Here is a 6249-nt window from a genome sequence, read left to right on the forward strand (position 1 = left end):
GCTAAATAAGCTAATTTTTTTTTTAAAAGCACTTAATTAAGGACTAAAATTAGCTAAAATTCCTTTGTTTGAGCTGCAGTAAGCATGTTTCGAATCCCTCAATCACAGGGACCCTACCCTTTAAAATGGATTGTAGTATGAGTAATGTTTGGTGTACAGAAAAATCCTTACAGAATTTTTACAGATATCTCACAAAGTGTGGACTCCGCATGAATAAATAATGTCAAAAAATTCACCCACCCACCCCGCCCATGTGAGGTATCACAGAACCCCTACATTGTACACCAATCATCTTTCTTGTAGTATAGTTTCTTTACTAAAGAATTTACTTAATAAGTGAAAATTTTAAGCTTAGGTAATCCAAGTTTCGTCAATTGTATTATTTGAATCTTCAATTAATTTTCTCGATATTATATCCACATGGACAATTTTTAGTGAAAAATTTAAGTATTACAAAATTGAAAGGTTGAGTACACGATTATTAAGAAAATTAGTCGAGCATCTAAATAACACAGTAAGCAAAAGCTTGAAACCTCAAATGTAATTTTCTTCCAAATTTTAGAATTTCTCTTTTTCTTTTATTATGATGCCACGAATTCATTCTCTTAAGAATAAAAATCACATCATTGTGACCACAAATTAGAGAAATGACAATGACAATGTAATTATCACTAAAACCACGTATAGAGTCTAGTCGAGGATTTGAGTGTTTGGTCTATTTCATATAAATTTCATTTGCTGAAATTCTACAAATTAAAACGTTGAATACTTTAATTGTAAATATAATCTTCTTCTTTCCATTTCTAGCAAATAAGAAATAATCGAAGATAAAAAAATATAAAAATGTTCGATCTTACTTTCATTTACAAAATTATGGCGAATATCCAAAATATATTAATTTTGAACAAGCATATTCGTATTTGTAAAAATTCATCATTATTTCTTGAACCTGCAATCTTATAGCTTGTTTGGGAGCGATTTTTTCCTCCAAAAAATTAATTTTTTGACCGTTATTTCACCATTTCAGCCATCATATTTGACATCTTCTCTTACAGGTGGATCTCACTTTTCTCTTAACGGTCAAAAAATCAATTCTTAAAATTACTCCGACAAAGACTCTTAATATAGTAGCTAAAATGAGCAATTGGATTTGTCTAAAATCAGAAGGAGCATTCAGTTTTCTAGATTAGTGTACTTAAATAACCTACCATCTTACAAGGTATATTAAGGCTCGTTGTTTAATTTACTTCATCTTTAACCCGCGTGAAATATTCTTTGAATAAACATATTTTATACTATTTTGTTAAAAGTTTTTTAGTTATTTAAATATTCTTTTTGTATTTGGTAGGGTGTGCAGTCTCCTTAATAGTTTTTGGTTTCTTTGGAAAGGCTTAGTTAAACATTCCTTGCACACTTTTCTCTCTAGCAAGCTCAAGATAATAGAGAAGACAGAAAGAAGGAAGAATACTGGTCTCTATCACTTGCTGGTGGGCGGTGGTGGAGTATTCTGCCACTACTTTCTCCGGCGTAAAGCTCCTCCAGCAATCCAGATTTCTACTTAAAACACCAGGTGAAAATGCTTATATACATAGAGAACACACACAACATGACACATATTGATGAAGGGAGAGAGTTCATATTCATCTTGAACTTGGCTTATAACCCTATCCAATGGGAAAAGACATTTTCTTTTTCCTTTTCCCTCGGGATCTGATCATTCTTTGACAATTCAAAGTGTTAAAAAGTTTGAAACTGGTTCAGTTCAATTCCCGAGAAAAACATTTTCTGCCCTAAAATTCTTCTTTAGGGATTAAAGTTTTGCAAGAAACTGACAAGAAAGCTTCAAAATAATTTCCTTTTCTGTTCATTGACTGACTGTGAGCAAGAGTCGGATCGAACCAGATGGATTGGTGAAATTAAACGGTTTTCGTATATAGACGACCATCTAGGTTTCCTCAATATCCTTTTTCTTCTTCTTTATTGAATAGTTCTAATATAGATATGTAAAATTAGTCAAGAACTTTTTCAATATTTTTCCCATTTTTCCTTTCAATCCCTTTGGATATTGATCAAGCCAGATCTCTCTAATTTATGAATAAATTATCCATCAATCTCAAAATAACGTTTCTGAAAGGATAAATTCTTTAATTAAGAAACGTTAATTTTTCAATTGATTTTGTATATAATTGAGATTTTTGCCAAAAATTTCCATTTTTTTGGCTACTTGATCTCATCAGAGTTTGTTTATGATATTATTTTTCTATAGGGTCTTACTTTATGAGTGGAGCAACCATCTTTGTGTATAGTCTTTATTCACATCTCATGCCCCAAGCAAAAGCAAACTTGAGTAGTTTTACCTACATCTTCATGTAATTAAAGGTTGCATGCTTTTCCTCCATACATACAAAGAGGATTCATGAAGTACTATAAATATGAAAAACCAACGTTTAATGTTGTTACTTTTTATTTTTCAACTTGATTTTGATTTCACTCTCTTTTGTTTTTCTTATTCTTGTGCTTATTAAATATAATAGAATAAATTCTTTCGATGTGTTTCCCTTTTACTTTTCATTCTGCTTCAACTTGAAGATTTTTTTCATTAGGTTTTTGGGTTTATCCCAAGATATTTAGAAAGTTTTTCCTCCACTTTGTTCACATAATTGCTAGATCTATTGAAACTTTAAAGCAACTAAATACTTAACAAGTGTATAGTTAGATTGATCCATTCTTCTATGTGTGATCCTCATTAGATCTATACAAAATGCATCTTAGTCATTTCATTAATCTATTACTGATTTATGCCACCTCTAATCGTTAGCATATAATTATTCTAGGAGTTTTAGCATATAATTATTCTAGGAGTTCTCCATTTCATCTAACCTGCTATAATCTTAATCATTAATTACAGCATTTTCAATTTCTAATTCCTTCTTAGTATCGATGTAACCTGGATTCGAATATCACTTTTGGATAGATCATGTTCCATATATAGTAACTACATTATCTTTATTTTGATTATTACCAAAGTGGTATTGCATGTATTTTGTCTTAGTTTTATTCAACCTAAAACTGATTTAATCCCTTTTTACTCTTTCAACTAATTATTATTTGATTAGCAAATAATATACACTAAGAGGCCTCGTCTTACACAAATGTTCATATCCGAACAAGAAAGAGGTCGTAAGTTGAAGTTTTATGGCAACCTTGAAAATTTATGTGTCGTTTATTGATGAAAAATAATTCTAATTCTCCTACACTTGGGACGGCGTATTAAAAATATAAATATAAATGAATATATGTATTTCTGTTTCATTAACTAAACTTTTAGAAAAGGTATTCAAAGTATCAACTTTTCAACCGTCTGTGCATATGCTAATAGGCTAACTATCTTCATAGACATCTTGCATGTACTCATAAAATTTTCTGGGTGACATCCAAAATTTACATTAGGTTTTCTTTTTTTCTTTTGCCTGCATAAATTTTCGAACTTCAATATATATATCTTACGTTATTCTTTACTCAAAATGCAGATATAAAGCTAGATTCGAAGTATGAATTCTTTTTCGCCCGTACCTCCTGGCTTTAGGTTTCACCCTACTGATGAAGAATTAGTTGATTACTACCTCCGTAAAAAGGTTGCTTCGAAAAGAATTGACCTAGAGGTCATAAAAGACGTTGATCTTTACAGAATTGAGCCGTGGGATCTTCAAGGTACGTACAGCTTCTTTAATTTTATGGTCATTAATTCCTTTAGTTTTTAGCCGACTACGCTTAATTTGTTATTCTTGTTATGTTCGTTTAGTCTTTATATTTTTCTTATTTCTTTAACTTTGAAAATAACATCTTATTAATCTCTCTTTTTTTCCTGAATTTAAACAGAACTTTGCAGGATCGGAACTGAAGAACAGAATGAATGGTATTTCTTTAGTCATAAAGATAAGAAATATCCAACCGGAACTCGTACAAATAGAGCTACAAAAGCAGGATTCTGGAAAGCTACAGGAAGAGACAAGGCAATTTATTCTAAGCATAGTTTGATTGGCTTCAGAAAGACCTTGGTATTTTACAACGGCCGAGCCCCAAATGGACAAAAGTCAGACTGGATAATGCATGAGTATCGACTCGAAACAAATGAAAATGGCACTCTCCAGGCAAGTATCTGACTAATCTATAGGTTTAATACCTGTAGGAAATGTGAATAGAATTACTGGTACGCCAGACTGGATAATAGTCGAAGGTCTTAAAATTTACACATATGGCGAAGGATATTATTCTCAAAATTCTACTAACTTGAACAATATTAGAGTATAAATATATGAACATGTACAACTTTTCATAAAATTACAAAACATCTTGAACTTTTAGATGAAATGAATCAACGTGATTATCTCGCTTATGTTCGAGTGAGAGAATATTAATGCCTAATAAAAGTTTTGAATTGGACCTGCAGGAGGAAGGATGGGTAGTTTGCAGGGTGTTCATGAAGAAAATGCCAACAACAAGGAAGGAGGGAGAGCACGAATCCCTATGTTGGTATGATGATCAAGTTTCTTTCACGCCCGATTTTAATTTCTCGAGGCCAATGTCTCAACCTTATACTACTTCATACCATCCTTACTACACCTCCAAACAAGAACTTGAGTTACAATACAACATGCCTCATGATGCATCCTTCCAGCTTCCAGAATTAGAAAGTCCGAAAGTTCCACAATCCACAGCCAGTAGCTCGATAATCCCTTACGGTATTTTGCAGTCCTCATCACTTGGGCATGAAGAAAATACGCAGCAAAATAATCAGTTGCTCATTAGTGAGATTTACAGCAATGATCAAGCTGCAGTGGATCAAATAACTGATTGGCGAGTTCTAGACAAACTTGTTGCGTCTCAACTTAGCCAAGATGTTGCTAGAAATGATAATGCCTACTCGAATGAGCCGTCGGATCAAGTTTCTGAACAAGATGAGCTTAATGCATAATGATTTGATGGCACTAAGTACGGCTGCAGAACATGCCTCGGCACCTCCAGTTCCCAGGTTGATCTGTGGAAGTAACAAAATTAATATCTAAACTAATTATATCAAGAAGAACAGTTAAGAGAAGGGGAAAAAAAACAATATTTTCTGGTTGGTGTACATAATAAAACTCGAATTGCAAAATTAATTCTGCGATATACCTGGGTTATGATCAGATCAAGTAGACATGCTAATATGTATGTGCACATTGATATTGTAAAGCATAGTGCTGGGGGCACATCTATGAGACTGATGAGTATGTATTTCTTTTATTGCATCTCAGGATTTGTTTTTCATTAACTTCACTTTTTCTTTTTGTGTTCGGTGAGATTAAAATTAGGGCTAAGATCGACCAAAAAAATGGTGTAGGTTTTGGTATGAGCAGTTACGATGCAGGTTATGTGAACTGTTTTTGGAAATAATCTCTCATGAGGCTCTGATGCCATGAATTTTTTAGAGAGAAATTCACTTTCCTATTTTAGTATGATCTTACTAGAATGCGCGGCAATGAAAATGGAAATTTACTGATGGACCATTCCTAGTGAAGGAATACAATGGAAATATAAATACACATTGGGAGATCAGAAAAGAAAAGAAATATCTGCAGAGAAATGACAGATTCCTAAGCTTATAAAACCTTAAATTTTTAACGACAACAAACTAAACTACTAAGATAATCTTGATCTTGTATATCCCTTAGATAGTCTTGCAACTAAGTTCTTGCAGAGAGGAGAATTTCAGAATCTTCTTAGTGAATTTTTTTTTTTTTTAAATTAGGAAAAAAATTTATGAAGGTAAAAGTATTTATTGATTCTAAAAAGCAAAGTAAATAGAAAATGTAAGAGGGGACGTGTTAAAATTTCATAATAAATATATTCTTTCATCTTGCATAATATGTACCCAAGAATTTTACTCTTTGTTTTCTAATGATTCAAATCAAACATAAGATAAAAATATAAGTTTCGAAAACTTGCAGAAATTAAAAAATGCTAACAGATTGAGACAATTATGAGGGAAGTTTGACCTACTTGCCATCTTAATCTTCATTCGTAAAATCACATACATATTTCAAAACTTTTTTCTCATAACTGAAAGCCAAATGAGTAAACTGAATAAAGCTATATATATACACCATGTCACCGGCCGGTGTTTAACATAAGCTAAGTACCGGTACTTAGCTTATTCACCAACTAAATGGTGTGTCATGTCATCAGTGTTTAACATAAGTCAAGCAAGCA

General features: G+C 32.1%; 1 pseudogene; it reads left to right on the top strand.

Annotated features, from left to right (window-relative positions):
• The first annotated feature begins 1479 nt into the window (after positions 1-1479).
• On the top strand, positions 1480-5433 carry LOC111399184 (annotated as a pseudogene).
• Positions 5434-6249: the final 816 nt, after the last annotated feature.

The sequence above is a fragment of the Olea europaea genome, chromosome 8 (assembly GCF_002742605.1).
Source record: "Olea europaea var. sylvestris chromosome 8, O_europaea_v1, whole genome shotgun sequence".
Classification (NCBI taxonomy): domain Eukaryota; kingdom Viridiplantae; phylum Streptophyta; class Magnoliopsida; order Lamiales; family Oleaceae; genus Olea; species Olea europaea.